Here is a 17272-nt window from a genome sequence, read left to right as displayed (position 1 = left end):
TGCTATTATAAAACTATTGAGCTTATTTCATGATTTTCTTGATTTTATTCATTGTTGTTGATCTCACCTTATGTTACTTATTCCTTCGAGTTGAGACATAGCGATGATGATTGTTCCATAATAGAAATCGGAGGTTACCGACCTTACGTCACTCCGATAGAGTTGTAGCTTTTAATTGGGCTCTCATGCATGCTTTATATATATGTATGTATTTCCTTATACCGTGCCTACATGGCCGGACAGCACCACTACAGCGGGCGGCTTATGGATAATGATGTATGATATTACCGTGCCTACATGGTCGGGCAGCACCACTAGTGGGCGGCGTGAGATGATTACCCCGGACGCGGGCTAATGATGATAACACCGTGTCTATATGGCCGGGCAGCATAACACCGTACCTATATGGTTGGGCAATTTACTTATATATATATTTATGATGTTGTTTTAAAAATAAAAGTTAGCATGCATGGTATTCGCCTTACGAGGCAATCAGATGTACATGTTATCTCCTTATCTCATGTTATGTTTCATATCTCGTGTTATGCTGTTATTCATGCCTTACATACTCAATACATTGTTCGTACTGACATCTTTTCTTATGGACGCTGCGTTCATGCCCTCAAGAAAGCAGGGAGACGGACCAGATCCTTAGGAACTTCATCAGCGGAGTCTCAGGAGCGCTCCACTTGCTTCGGAGCCACAGTCTATTGGTATTACCCTTTTGTATATATACTTGGACATGGCGGAGTCTTACCCCGTCTTTATGGATTCCTGTATTCTATATAGAGGCTCGTAGACAGATGTATGCAGCTAGATGTTCCATAACCTTATCAGTTCATATTGTTGTATAATATTGTGGTAGCCTTGTCGGCTTGTGACGATGGACATAGTTATTGACGATGATTATATAGAGATGTGCCGTCATCTTGTGATATATATGCCTTTACAGATTATGATACCCATGAGCTATCTTTGTGGTTCACTTAGAAATGATTATGATGATGTATGTTCAGAGGTGCTCGGTAGGTCCTGTCATGACCCTTTGGTTGGGTCGTGACAGAAAAGAAATGTAAAGATGTTGGACCAAGACAACAATATCTTTAAGGAATTTATTGAATTTGTTTCACAAATATACAACTGAGATTAAATTACTACACCCGAATGGCCCCGAACTATTTACATCTGATTTTCATAAAAATAACATAACTTTCTAAGTGTCGGGTCTCACTTGAATTAAAGAAGTCTTGTTTTCACACCTAGCTACTGTCTTTTTAAAACCTTTTTAATTATATAGTACAACTTTCAATATTTTCCACGAACCAAAATAGGACTGTGATAGCGACTTCAAGAAAAACAAAAACACTTACCATGTAACATCTAAGCAAAAAATTAAAAGAACAGGTAAATATTAGATGTTTTTTATTTTAGAAATTAGAAAAGAAAAGGTAATTGTTAGAAATTAGAATGGACAAAGACAACAATATCTTTAAGGATTTTTTTTTTTTTTTTTTTTTTGTGATAAGTTTTAAAAATTATCCAAGCGGGAGTAAATTATATGACCCGGGCTTTCTTACCATCTATAAAAATAACAGAATTTTAAATTTTCTAAGCGTTGGATGCCTTTAAATTGTTCTTCTCAGCCCTAATTACTGCCCTTTAAAGCAAGGTTTATACTTTATAGAGTACATCTTTTAACAATTCTCTAGGAACCAAAATAAGAGCTCGTTTGGCTTAGCTTATAAGTTGCTGAAAACAGCTTTTTGGCTTAGCTTATAAGTTGCTAAAAACGAATTTCTAATTTGTTTTCGCTTTTTTAAATGTTTGGGTAAGAATTATAAGACATTTTGTCTTAAAATAAGCGAAAAATAATTGGGCGTTTGGGCAGCTTAAATAAAGCGAACATAAAAATTTGAAAATAGCTTATAAGCCCAAAAAAATAAATTGGGCTACCCAACTTATTTTTTTGGCTTATAAGCTGCTTTTTTTAAGCCGATTCAAACAGGCTCTAAGACTGTGATAGCTACTTAAGAAGAAGAAAAAAACACTTGTCAACCACGTAACGTCGTGTAAGACCAATAGTCTGGCCAAGCTAATTTTTTCTCAAAAATACTTATTTTTTCAATAAGTGCTTATTTTTTAAAAGTGAGATATTTGGCCAAGCTTTTGGGAGAAAATAAGTGCTTCAGGAAAGTAGCAAAAAATGTTTTTTAGAAGCTAAAAAAAAAGTTTTTGCTCAAAAGCATTTTTTTGAAAAACACTTCTGAAACAAATATACTTAGAAATACTTTTTAAAAGCTTGGTCAAGCACTAATTATTGCTCAAAATGCTTGTTAACTTTGGCCAAACATAAACTGTTTTTCGTCAAAAATACTTTTTAAAATAAATTTATTTTAGAAGTTTAGCCAAATAGACTGCAAATCAAAGAATACAATTAAAAGCAGAGACTCTTGCAACTAGATCTAGTGACATAAATAATAAAGGAGAAAAGAAAGGGTAAACCTTAAATTGGACAAAGACAACAATATCTTTGAGGATTTTACTTTCTGAAATTTGCTTAAACATATACAAGTGGGAGTAAATTATTAAATCCGGTTGGCCCTACAACCAAATTTGCAGCTGATTTCCATAAAATTAACATTACTTTACTATACTATATAAGCGGCAATCAAGAAAGTTTGGCGTCCTCACAATACCATTTGATCCTATGATGCTCCTCCAAGTGTATGTCACTTTTAACTTTTGTATTCTTCTTCATTCATTTTCTTAAGACAAAAATCCATGTAGGCCTTTTTAATTGGTGTAACTTTGTGGATTTTTTTTATCTTTTATTTCATCCGTCTCAATTTATGTGGCACCTTTTCCTTTTTAATCTATCCTAAAAAAAGTTAATTTTTTATAATTAGAAACAACTTAACTTTAAAGTTTCCCTTTTGCCTTAATGAAATGATTTACAGGCTAACGTTTGTTTTAGATCACAAATTTCAAAAGTCTTCCTTTATTTCTTAAACTTTATGCCAAGCCAAACGGTGTCACATAAATTGGGACAGAGGAAATATTAGAAACACATATATTTCAATTATCATTTTGAAGAAGTTATAACTATCTTGAATTTTAGTGATCGTATGATGTCATATTGTATTCGTGTTGAATCAGTGCGATTCTCATGTAATTGATTTTTTTCCTAACTAATTTTTTAAAACTGTATAAGAAGATTTTGTGAACAATTTTATCCATCACTTTTGAACGATCTATGATGTATTACAAATACTAAAAGTAAAAGTTATAAACTGGTGCCATATAGTGTTGAAAATGAAGGTAGTATTATCAGTCAACAGGATCTTTTTTTTAAATCTCTTGTTTGGTTAAATAAGAATGAAGATTTTTAAGCACAAAAAATTTACTTGCAGAATTAAATTGATTATTGAGGTGCATTTTATGGATCTATTTTCCCCTTAATTTCGTTTAAAATTAAGCTTAAATCGCCACATTTAACTAGCATAAAACCTTGTCACATAAAATTATGAGTGAAACTAAAACTTAATAAATACCAAAATAATTATTTCTATTTATACTAAAAAAAAAAAAAACTGCACACAAATTCATAAAAATGCTAATGTTTTTCAATTTATGATCCTCACCGAGTCATAATTATTTTCATACTTTAAATCACGTTACTTCATAGAATATTGAATTTTTGCATTCTTTTGTATCTATTAATTCTCCTTCCAAACTTCCTTCCTCATGAATAATTTTTTCTTTGAAAAAATATTCAATTTGTGACTAAGAAACTAATAATTTTAAAGACTTATCGACAAGAAATGATTAATGTACCATTAGATTAAGTTAATTATGCAGTAGAAAAATATGACACAAGTTATATTTTCTTAATTAAAATTACTATTTTTATATCATGAGTTAGCATGGGCCTCAATGCAACTAGTAAATATCTTAAGCGTTGAATACATTTCAATTCTTTTTTACACCTAACTGCTGTCCTTTTAAAGTCTTTTAAATTATAGGATTGTGATAGGTACTTGGCCATTTTACTTAGGGGAAATTTCATAAATATACGATTGGATTACTTACATTGCAAAAAAATAGCCCAAACTTACATTGCAAAGCTCTAACCCAAAACTCCCCTCTCTCTCCACTGCCTCCTTCTTTTTCGTTTTTTAAATTTTTTAAATTTTTTTAAATTTTTTTTTTTGGTTGGAGTTCGCCACTGACTCCTTTTTTATTTTTTATTTTTTAAAAAAAATGCTTTTATTATTATTTTTTAATTTTTTAATAGAGTATTATAATTCATATACCCATATATACCCATATACACTCATATACAATATTATACAACATTATAATCCATATACTCATATACAATATTATACAAAAATTATAATCCATATACCCATATACATTCATATACACCTATATACAAATATTATACACCCATATATAATATTATAACCTTTATATCCATATACACCCGTATGCAATATTATACACCCATATACATTCATATACAATATTATACACCCATACAATATTATACAATATTATAACTCATATATCCATATACACTCTTATACAATATTATACAATATAATACACCCATATATATACAATATTACAACCCATATATCCATTTACACCCATATACAATATTATACACCCATATACACTCATATACACCCATATATAGTCATAGCCGGAGTTCCATTCTCCGGCGTTACACCCATATACACCAACATACAATATTATACACCCATATACAGTCATCGCCGAAGTTCCGTTCTCCGGCGAACTCCAACACCACCACCAGAACCAATTGTTCAAACATCAAAGATCCGGTGTGACAGAGGGAGAGGGGAAATAAAAAAAAATAAAGATCCGGCGTGACAGAGGGAGATGGGAAATTAAAAAAAAAAAGTAAAAACAAAAAAATTAAAATAATAATAATAAAAAAAGGAGCGTGGCGAACTCCAAAAAATAAATTAAAAAAAAAAAAGGAAAAAGAAGGAGGCAGTGGAGAGAGGGGAGGGGGGGGGGGAGGGGAATGGGTCATTTTTTGACAGTTTAAATTGAAAATGGGCTACTGTGGGCAAGAAACTCAAATATGGGCTAAATTTGGTAGCATTGGTACCCCAATTGATACTGAGTGTAATTATCTCTTTTACTTACTCTCCACACCCCCCCCCCCCTCTCTCCCCCCGCAACCACAAACTACCCAACCCCATATACCAACTAATTGGGTGAAAAACATTTCCCCCCTCAACTTTACTTTAAAAATCAAACTCCCCCCTCAACTTTGAACAATAAACATTCTCCCCCCCTTATCCTATGCAATGTCTATTTCACCTTTGTTATTTTCAATCCTCCATTTAAGTAATGTATTTTCATATTACATATAATATTTAGATTTTTAACCTAGGTATTTATATATTCTTATTTATTCATTAACATCATAAGTAGAACAATATTTTTATGAATTTGTCATGAAATCTAATGCTATTCTTTATGATTGTTTTCAATATTTTATGCATTAAGTATATATGTATGTACATGCATGTGTATGTATATTTAACTTTCACTTTTCTCTTATTCTCGATTGTCTATATAAATAAACAAGTTTTGGTTGTCATTAATATTTCTTAAACTATAAGTTAAAATTCATTTACACTATAAATAGATAATTTTTAAAAAATTTGTCTCTATTTTTTTTTTTTTTTTTTGCATTACTTGCATTAAAATATATTTATAAAATTATTATTACCTGTTATTCTTATTCTGCTAATTTATCTCATTATAGAATATCATTAGCTTACGTACTCAATTAGTATTTCTCACTTTTTTCTTCACACATAAGATGATATTTATTTTTTATAAGAAAATTGTTACATAGATTTAAAAAATGAAAACTATCATGATTTCAAAGAATAAAAAGAGAAGACAAAAGTTGATAATGTAATGGTAAAATAGGCATTTAAAAAAGTCAATTCGGATAAAGGGGAGAGAATGTCTATTGTTCAAAATTGAGGAGGGAATTTGATTTTTAAAGCAAAGTTGAGTGGTGAAAATGATTTTCACCCCAACTAATTAGACTTTTTCTTCCCTCCACCGTCCACACCAATTAAGAAGATATTTTCTACCCACGCTAATTGATTAGAAAATGCTTGAAAAAGGAAGCAAATTATTTCTTTTCCATCTTGTAGCAATTGGAACTCAGAGATTTATGCGGAATAATACAAACCTTCTTCTCTAGGATCGATGTGTGTTACTACCACCAATTGCCGAACGGTTTCTTACAAAATCACTTGTGGAGTCTTGTAAATTATCCACAGCAACTACACTCTTTTGTTTAAGGAAAACTCACTCAATGTATTTTGTGCTGTTTTTTTGGATGATCTCTACTGATCCCTTTTATAGGACAATGTTGAAACGTATAACTCCAATTCATTCAAGAGTTACATCACCCCTTATCCCTTAACTCCACTTAATTCATGAATCACATTTAGTTGAGTTGTAACTTGTCTTCATGAATGAAGCAAGTTATGGGTTTTCCCATCAATGGGTGTACATCCGTTTCCAACATCTCCCACTCACACATGATGGGATGAATCACATAGAGCTTTGAAATCAAACTTCCTTTTGGACTTTCATACTGAGTGTGTTGCCGTGACCGCTTGGACACTAATTTTGGAAGCTCTTAAACTAGAAATCCTTTTCGGGATCAGTATAAGAGTCTACAACCCCTTTATCTCTTATGATATCATATCATGTTATAGAAAGTGTCTCAGATGCCCTAGACATGTCTATATACATACGGCTTCTCTAAACCTCGTGTCGTTCTCATTTCAAATATGCTATGTGTCCACACTTATGATGCCATCTAAAACAGGCTTCATAATGGACCGGTCTAAGACACAAGCATAATATGTATATATTTGACATATCTTCCTTTCACCCACATATCATTAAGATCAAGATTAGCTGCTTTCCTATCATTACTCCTTTAGGTCATATAATCATAACCTTTGGATGCATACTAAAGTAGCATACACTAACCGATCACCTCATGATATTGTCAAAGTCATAAGAGCACCAATGAAAGGATTTAATATCTTTCTGGGTCTCACACAGTAGTGAAGCAGGGTTCATTCACTTACCACCCAATTTGCGGTTATAAAGCACATGCAGTATAAAATGCATGCTACAGTGTACCTCAGATTTTTCAGAGCGTATGTCGATTTTCTTTGCTTACACTGTACAGATATTGATCCAGGTAAACCATTTACCTTATCTGAGTTCTACCACTTTGCTAGCCTCTAATGGCCTCAAGAGGAGATCTCACATCTGGCTACAGGTATTATGGATGGTGGGAATCCATAATTCGATTCTTTCTGTTTGACATTTCTTCAGGATCTCATCCTAGTCATCCACTAGTGCGACGTTAAATGATGTGTTCTTAATTACAGTATAACGTTTGTTAACTGCCTTAGTTATAAGAAACACGAATGTCTCATCTTGGCTCGCTCCCCATAAGCGCCCAAGGCGGTTGCTCGTGTGAGAAAGTCAACCTTGTCATCCTGTACGACATACACTAATATTGTGTATATGCCAATTAACAAATATGATTGAAATATTCATCAAACAAATATGTGTATTCTTCCAAGAAGAAATATCCAGGTATTGTATTCAAATATTCAAATAAGGAAATACAACACTTTACAATTTGTGCAACCCCAGAGATTTCACGTGCTCAATAAATACATCCCTAGGTATTGGCTTTGTCAAAGGATCAGCCACCATTTTGTGTGTTGAAATATACTGTAGATTGATTTTCTTATGTGCTATGATGTTTCTAACAAAATTATACTTTGTATCTATGTGCTTAGTCTTACTATGATACTTAAGATCTTTTGTATAAGCTATGGCTGCTTGGCTATCACAAAAGAGTTTCACTGGATCCATTTGCTTGTCAACGATCCCTAAGTGTTCCATGAATCTCTTTAGCCACACAACTTCTTGTACTGCTGCAGAACATGCGACAAACTTTGCTTCCATAGTTGACAAAGCTATGTAAGTTTGTTTCTTGCTACTCCACGAAATGGTACCATTATTAAGCAAGAATATCTAACCAGAAGTGGACTTTCTTTCATCTAAGTCTCCGCCCCAGTCAGCATCAGAGTAACCTACTAATTGTAAGTCACTCCCTTGGTATAATCAGCAGTGCCCCTCAAGTATCTCAAGATTCTCTTAACAGCTTTCCAATGTGTTTGTCCTGGATTGGACTGATAACGGCTTACAAGACTAACTGCATAACAAATGTCGGGACGTGTACACAACATTGCGTACATTAAACTCCCAATTGCACTTGAATATAGGACCTATTTCATGGCTTCTTTTTCACTTTGTGTTGTGGGACACATTTCAAGGCTCAAACTTTCACCTTTAGCTACAGGAGTCTCTATTGGTTTGCAGTCTTTCATCCTAAATCGCTCAAGAATCTTTTCTATATATGACTCTTATGATAGAGCGATTAGATTCTTAGAGCGATCTCAATGGATTTTAACTCCAAGGATGTAATCTGCTTCACCCATATCTTTTATTTCAAAATTGAAGGACAACCAGCTCTTTATGGTCTTTACAAAATTAAGGCTATTTCCAGGTAATAGTATATCATCCACATAAAGGGATAATATTACAAAAACATTTTCAGACCGCTTCACATACACACAAAGGGTCTTTAGGGTGTCAAATTTGGCCCAAAAGGTGATGACCCGCCCAAACTTTTATGGGTTGGGCTCAAGATAATTTTATATTGGGCTGATTTCACCCAACCCAACATAGCCCATTTTAAAGTGATCGCCAACTTAGCCCAATACTAGCTCAATTCTAGCCCATTTTTAAGATTTACTTAAATTTGGGTTTATTGCTTGAGATTTGGTTTATTTGTTTAATATATACACTTTTCTTGTATCATGTATCTTATAAGTTTGTGGTGTGTTCAATAAGAAGGGAAATATTTTTCACGAAAAATGTTTTTTTCGAAAAATATTTACCACGAAAATTGTTTTCTTAAAAAATATTTTCCACGAAAAATCCGTAAACATAATTTTCAGGAAAATATTTTTCGCGAAAAATGTATTTTTAGAAAATATTTTTTTGAAAAATATTTTTTTAGAAAATAGGCCCTTCAAAAAAGCCCAGGTCAAGTTAGGGCGGTCATGACCACCATTTTTTTGTCCATTTCAAAACCCAAATTCAGCTAAAAACTTTTGGGCCAATGTTAGCCCAACCCATTTATTACCTCAGCCCATTTTTATTGGGCCAATTTCAGCCCAACCCGCCCATTTGACACCCCTAGTGGTCTTCATCAATCATACTAAAGTCATAAGATATAATAGCTCGATGAAATCTCAAATACCACTGCCTAGATGATTGTTTAAGTCCATAAATGGACCTTTTGAGTTTGCAAACTTTGCGCTCTTGACCATTTTGGATGAAACCTAATGGCTGTTCCATATAAATTTCTTCATCTAGTTCTCCATTCAGAAATGCGGTCTTTACATCCATTTGATGAAACTCCAAGTTCATACTTGCAATTATAGCTAGAATTAGTCTAATGGAGCTAAATCTCACAACTGGAGAAAAAGTATTTTCATAATCAATACCCTCTTGTTGTGTGTACCCTTTGGCCACTAAACGGGCTTTATAGTGTTCAATAGAGCCATCTGCCTTTCTTTTAATTTTGAGAACCCATTTGCTCCCAATTGCTTTTCGGCTTGGCGGAAGACCAACTAAATCCCAAACATGGTTTGTCCTCATGGACTCCATTTCCTCTTCCATTGCTTTCATCCACTTATCCTTAGTAGGGCCTGAAAGAGCCGCTTGAACTGATTTTGGCTCTTCATCATCTTGCGGAGTTACTATTAATGCTTCCCCTTTGACCTTAAAACGACGTCAGGGAACAGTACCCCGTGTACTCCTACGTAATTGTGTCTCGTGGGGCATATCCTCTAAATGAATAATTCTCCCACTTGGATCAGCATGAGGAGGTACAACATCTTGTTCCTCATTTCTTTGGTCTTGAAGATTCTCTTGTTGATCCATAACTTCATAAAATGACACAGTTCTATCAATATCACCCTTACTAGGAAGTTCTGTCTTTATAAATGTGGCATCTCGTGACTCAAGTTCTGTTATGCTACCATCTTCATTTTCTCCTATGAAGATATAACCCTTTGATTGCTTTGAATAGCCAATGAAGATGCATTTCTTGCCCCTTGGGCCGAACTTCCCATATTTGTGAGAAGAATCATGCACGTATGCTGCAGACCCCCAAGGTCACAATACATTCAAGTCAGGTTTTCTACCTGTCCATAATTCATAGGGTGTGGAAGCAACAAATTTAGAGGGCACACGGTTAAACACAAAAGTTGCAGACATTAATACATCTCCCCAAAAGGAAATTGGCAAGTTAGCTTGCACCATCATAGACCTAACCATTTCAAGCAAAGTTCTATTTCTTCGCTCGGCTACTCCATTTTGTTGAGGAGTGTATGGAATTGTTAACTGTCTTACAATTCCTTTTTCATCACATAGATCCTTAAACTGATCTGATAAATACTTACGTCAACGGTCAGTTCTTAATGCTTTTATTCTTAGGTTTAATTGATTCTCTACCAAATTCATAAATTGTCTAAAGCATTCCAATGCTTCTGACTTATGGGAGATCAAATAAACATGACTATAACGAGTATAATCATCTATGAATGTGATGAAATATGACGCTCCATGCTTTGCCCTCACACTCATAGGACCACATATATCAGAATGAATGAGTTGCAACGGAAACTTAGCTCTGGTTCCCTTTCCAAATGGTTTTCTAGTTGTTTTTCCAGCTAGACAATGTTCACAAATTGGCATTTCAATTTTAGTTAAGAACCCTAACAATCCTTCTTTTGCCAATCTATTCATTCTTTCAAGACCTATATGTCCAAGTCTAGCATGCCAAGTATTTACATCTAAAATAGGGGTTGTTGTTAAAGCGAAACAACCATAATTATTAGATATATAATTAAAATCACAAATTGTGTTCAACACAATAAAATCATCAGATAAATAACCAGAACCATAATAATTATTGCCATGAACAATGTCAACAGAGTTATTGTGAAAATTTAAACTGAAATCTAATTTAAGAAGAGAAACAACTGAAACTAAGTTCCGCCGAATATCTGGAACATATAAGACATCATGTAGAAGTAGGGTTCGACCACCACGCAACTCTAGTTTGCATGTATCAATCCCTTTTACTTCAACTGAAGCATTATTTCCTACATAAAGCCATCTGCTTCCCGAAGGCAGCCAACTATACTCAACAAATGATCCTCTATCTCTGACTATGTGGTCTGTGGCACCTGAGTCTACAGTCCACAAAGAATTAGCATCAGCCATTAATGTTGTACTAGAGACATAAACAAATTGAGGATTTTCAGTATATGGTGTTACCTTATGTTGCTCCGGGCAATCCCGCGCATAATGACCCATCTTGTGGCAGGAATAACACTCCTCTTTGGTCATATCAATCTTTTTATTACCACGCTTTCCTCTCTTCTTAAATTGAGGTTTACCTTTCTGATTTGGCTTACCAGATCCCTTCTTCTTCCAAGCTTTCTTGTTCGTGTTCTTTTGCTTAGGATTAGAAGCCCCAGCAGATTCAGCTAGAAAAGCTTGTTCAGTTGTTTTAGAGGCGTCACGATGCTCATCTTCAAGAACAAGATGGTGTTCAATGTCTTCAAAAGACTTGATACTTTCATTGTGGGTCATATGAACTTTCATATATTCCCAACTAGCTGGAAGAGATCTAATAACAGCTTGCACTTGCTGTTCATCAGAAAGATTATGACCAGCTGATTTTAGCTCTCTTATCATGTTTGACATATCTCTTAAGTGCTGCCTCATCGGTGTGTTAGGGTGCGATCTCTATGGGTGTCAAACTTTACGGTCAACCTCTAAGTTTTGTGGCAGTGCCATATATATATATATATATATATATATATATATATATGAGCCGTTGGATACGATTCAAACTCGCGCATCGGATCATTAGCCATCTTTTAGCAACGTTATGCGAGCAATGCTATTCTTTTCTTCCCAGTCAAAGAGCCTCTTTGTCTTTCTTATGCTGCTCTGTGTTTCCATTAGACGGCTCAACCATGACATTGTTAAGAGTCTCCAAAACATCCTACTCTTCAAGGACGTATTGAATTTTACGGTGCCAAATATCATAATTGTCACCATTGAGTTTCTCACCCTTATTCAATTCAGCAATGATTGTCTTTGAAGCCATTTCTAAAATTTCTAAGCACATAAAAAAGACATAACACATGTGAGCACATACACAATATATATATATATTTGCTTCAAAAGAATTGCATCTTGATTAATATCGGTGTCCTATAGGCTCATGTTCAAAAGTCTACGTTTGTCTTACTTTCATCACATATAACCTTAAGCATACCAATATTTTCTAGATCAATTATGAGCAAATCAAATATAATAATAGTTCTAAATGAGCAAGTTGTCTACCAACTTAGAACTCCCACTCAGAAATAAAACATGTCATTATTTTCAAAAAAAATGACATAAACTATAATCATGAACATTGCACTTTATTATTTTAAAATTAAACACGTTCATGAACCAATTACCAAAAAAAAAAAAAATATCATGATTTTCTTTTCTTCTTTCAAAACAAAAAATTAAAGAGTTTTGAGTTCATGACGTGCGCCAAATACATCAAAACAAAGCTCGTAAAAAAAACTTTCAAAATGATATGTATAACACCCAAAACTACTTTTGAATGCACACTATCACATGCTATAATATTTTTCTGGAAATCTGAAATTTTCCAAAATTTCTACCTATTTGAACTTGATCAACACGTACCTCATATCTCCTTCATCCACTAACGGAATTTACGAATAATATATCGCCGGACAACTATCAAGATATCTTTCCACTAGTATAAAGTTAGTTCAACGGGAGTTTTATACAAGGGAGATAACAGCGTAAAGTTAGTACATTCATCATAGTTTTCAAAAAAAAAAATTTGAAATGCTGTTTTTTTTTTTTTTTTCAAATAGAAAAAATTAATAATCCGTCTTTCACTAAACTTTAATCATGCAATGGTGAAAGATAAACACACCTAACCATGATGCTTCTGATACCAATGTAGCGATTGGAACTCGGAGATTTATGCGGAATAATACAAACCTTCTTCTCTAGGATCGGTGTGTGTTACTACCACCAATTGCCAAACGGTTTCTTACAAGATCACTTGTGGAGTCTTGTAAATTATCCACAACAACTACACTCTTTTGTTTAAGGAAAACTCACTCAATGTATTTTGTGTTGTTTTTATGATCTCTCTTACAGATCCCTTTTATAGGACAATGTTGAAACTTATAACTCGATTCATTCCAGAGTTACATCACCCCCATCCCCGTAACTCCACTTAATTCATGAATCACATTTAGTTGAGTTGTAACTTGTCTTCATGAATGAAGTAAATTATGGGTTTTCCCATCAATGGGTGTACATCCATTTCCAACACATCTCTCAACCCTTCTTCATAATTCACACTTTCTCCTCAAATATATTAAGTACTAACTTATCATGGAAGAGTTATATAATAAGAAACTAATTGTTGGCAAAGAACTTTCTGCTGATATAGAATTCTTTTTTGGTAAATAAAAGCAACTTATATTACCAGTTGGAATTATGTGAAAAGAAACTATTGGTCACCAGCCCCAGTAACAGCAACAACTCCAAACTACTAACCTCCTGCCATCAAACATAAGTAGCATCCAGCTAAACGAGCTAAAACTAAAAATTTAAGGACTCCAATTTTAGTGCGGTCATAGCCTTCATACTTCTTCGACAATGAACTTCTTAGACAACCAGCTTTATCAATGTATCATTGGTTCTCTTTTTATTCTTAAGCATCCTTTGATTTCTATTTCCGTTCTAGCCAGAGATAATAAACAATTGCATGAAATGTCATTTTAAACACTTTAACACTAGTGCCCTTGTCCTTTGCGTGATCTACTGCACATTGTACCTCCTCTTTCCAGCTCATATTATTCCTGTTAATGTGTTGCCAAATGTAATAACTTTCCCAAACTTGAAAAGATACCCTGTACCTAAAAAAATATGGGAGACCGTCTCTTCTTTATTTTTACAAAGTGGACATTATAAACTGGTATTACACCCCATCGTGCTATCTTGTCCCTGATAATCAATTTACTATAGGTTGCTATTTGCTAACTTCAAAATGAATATCCATCGAGGAACCTTGATGTTACAAACTGTTCCCTCTCGTTCAACTTTCAATTGTTGATGCATTTCTCAATCAAACTTCAATATTTTCTGTTGTGTTGAAACATCTCTCTCCAACTTCCAATTGTTAATGAACTTTTTCATCAATCTTTTATTGTTGACGAACTTTTCATCAATCTTCAATTGTTTTAGCACTTCTCTTCAACCTTGAAGTGTTTATGGATTGCTCACCAACTTTCAGTTTTGTATTTTTATTTTTGTTGATGCACTTGTCACCAACTTCTAATTGTTGAAACACATGTAATCAACTTCCAATTTTTCTTTGCCCACTTCTCTACAATTTATAAAGAAGAATTGCTTGCACATCTTTAAACCTGTAATATTTTTCCAGCCTTTCTCAACTTTTGTTTTCATGCATAAAGCATTGCACGATGGTTGTTTCGGCCAGTAGGCGACACGCATTGGCCGAAACCACCCCCGATAGCGAAGGTATTCGAATTTCTCGAGGCTTTGATACCAATTGGAAGGAGAATAAATTTACTTAGATTCTCATCAATGAAGTAATGTTCTCTACAATTCTCCACTACTTACCCACACTACAAGAAAATGGGCAGAAGCACCTCCATTTATAATAATCAAATTAACTTGAAAGTTGAAACTGAAAAATCTATTCCTGCATAATATTGATAATAACTTCCATTTAGACATAAACTAAATATACTACACAAATACCAAATCCTATACAATTTGGTTTCTTCACCAACTTTGAATTATTCTTCCAACAATAATCCTGTTCTTCCTTCTTTTAAATTTATTTTTACTCACTTTGTACAGTGTGTATACACCTGAATTAAACGTTTATAAAAATTTAGTACCATGAGGAATTAACATTAGATAGTCAATCTAGTCTAGTATAAGTAAACAAACAGAGCCTCTTTTGTCACTTTCATTTTTGACCATTACATGTTTTATCAATGTTGTGCGTCACTGAGTAAATTTGTATACGTGATACAATTTTCTTGTTAATCAGTTAATTAAAAAAGAATGTCACATTAATATTTAAAAACTAATTTAGCTTTAAAATTATTATTTTACATTTAATAAAATGATTGATCGTTATTGTTTTTGTCATTTTCTTTTTCTTTTTTCGAGCAAGTTGTGAAAAGATTTAGGACCCGTTTGGCCATAAGAATTATTCACTTTTTTCCGGAGTATTTTTTCACTTTTTTCAAAAATCAATGTTTGGCCATGAAAATTCATTTGAAAAACAACCAAAACTTATTTTTCACTTTTTTCACAACCAAACATTGTTGAAAAAGTACATTTCAACAAACAAATATTATTTTCAAATAGAGATAACGGTCAAAAACACACCCCAGTTATTACTTTTTTTTGAGTTTCATACCTAAAAATCAAAAGATTGAGAAAGCTACATAAACTATCACTATCTAGTTTGCAAAACACACCTCAAATTATTCTTGAATGGCATGTGATATACACTCTCCATTTTATATAAAAATATTGCCAAGTGTTGTCCACGTGGATAAATAATGTCACAATGGCACCTACATGGAAATTAAAAAAAAAACTATTTGTTTTAAAAACAAACTATTTGTTTTAAAAAACAAACTGAAAAATAATATTTTTTGTAAAAAAAAGATCAGAAATTATAGGAAAAAAATAGTTTAAAAAATGGAAAAGTTATCTTTTTTTAAAAAAAAAAAAACAGATTATTTAGTTTCACATTTAAAAAAAAAAATCAACTTTTCCATTTTTTAAATCTTTTTTTTTCTGATTTTCTAAATTTTTTGATATTTTATTACAAAAATAATTATTTTTTAAAAAATATAGTTTTTTAAAAAAAAATATACAGTTTTTTTTAATAAAAAAAATATTTTTTAATTTCCATGTAGGCGCCACCATAGCATTACTTATGCCATGTCGACAATTTTTTTGAGAAAATTTTAGCTTCACTCGCCTTTTGGAGAGTGAGTTCACACATTTAGTTCAGGTGTGTTTTGAAAACTAAATAATGATAGTTTAGGTAGTTTTCTCAACCTTATGATAGTTTACGTATAAAACTTAAAAAAAGTGATAGTTCGGGTGTATTTTTGACCCTTAGTTACTTAAAAAAAGTGATAGTTAGGGTGTATTTTTGACCCTTAGTTCTTTCAAATATTATAGCCAAACACAACTCCAACTCCAACTCCAATTTCAAAAATTCCAAAAAAAGTGAATTTATTTTTTGTTTCTATGGCCAAACGCCTACTTACTTTCCATCGCCATGTTTTCTTGGAAGAATTAACTGAAGGTGTCGTTTAAGTTTGGAAATTACTAAAGGTGACTTGTAGGGACCACATTAAGTCAAAACCCAATTAAATTTGGGATTAAGAAAATTGGGGTTGAAAATGTATTTTGCCAAACTTGTTAATCTTTTATAAAATACAAAAAGACCCCAAACCATTTAATCCAACCCCCATTTATTTCAAACTCAACATCGGTCCATATCAAACCACACGAACTTCATTCAAAACACACGATCATCTCAATCGCTCCTTCAAACTTTCAAGTTCAAACCCACGAGAAGCATCTCAACTTGCTAAATGTGCTTAATCAAACCGTCATCAACCTTTTCAAAAGCCGACTCAACAACTGACTGCTTTGCTCTCCATTTCTCTCGGGTAAAATCGCTCAATATTTTCTTCTTTTAAAGTTAGGGTTTTGAAATCAAATGAGAAAATGATGATTTTGGTCGAGAGAAGAAGAAGAATAACATGGGTTTGTACGCAATGTTATTTATTTTGTTGTTCGGTCCCGAGAAACCCTTATTTCTTGTATTGTTCGATTGTTGGGGTTTGTGTGTTTGTAAATAGTGTATGTGGTTGTGAAATTCGGTTTTTGATGTTGTTTGTGTTCTCTTTCTCCT

The sequence above is a fragment of the Lycium ferocissimum genome, chromosome 9 (assembly GCF_029784015.1).
Source record: "Lycium ferocissimum isolate CSIRO_LF1 chromosome 9, AGI_CSIRO_Lferr_CH_V1, whole genome shotgun sequence".
NCBI lineage: Eukaryota > Viridiplantae > Streptophyta > Magnoliopsida > Solanales > Solanaceae > Lycium > Lycium ferocissimum.
Note: the sequence above shows the minus strand (reverse complement) of the source record.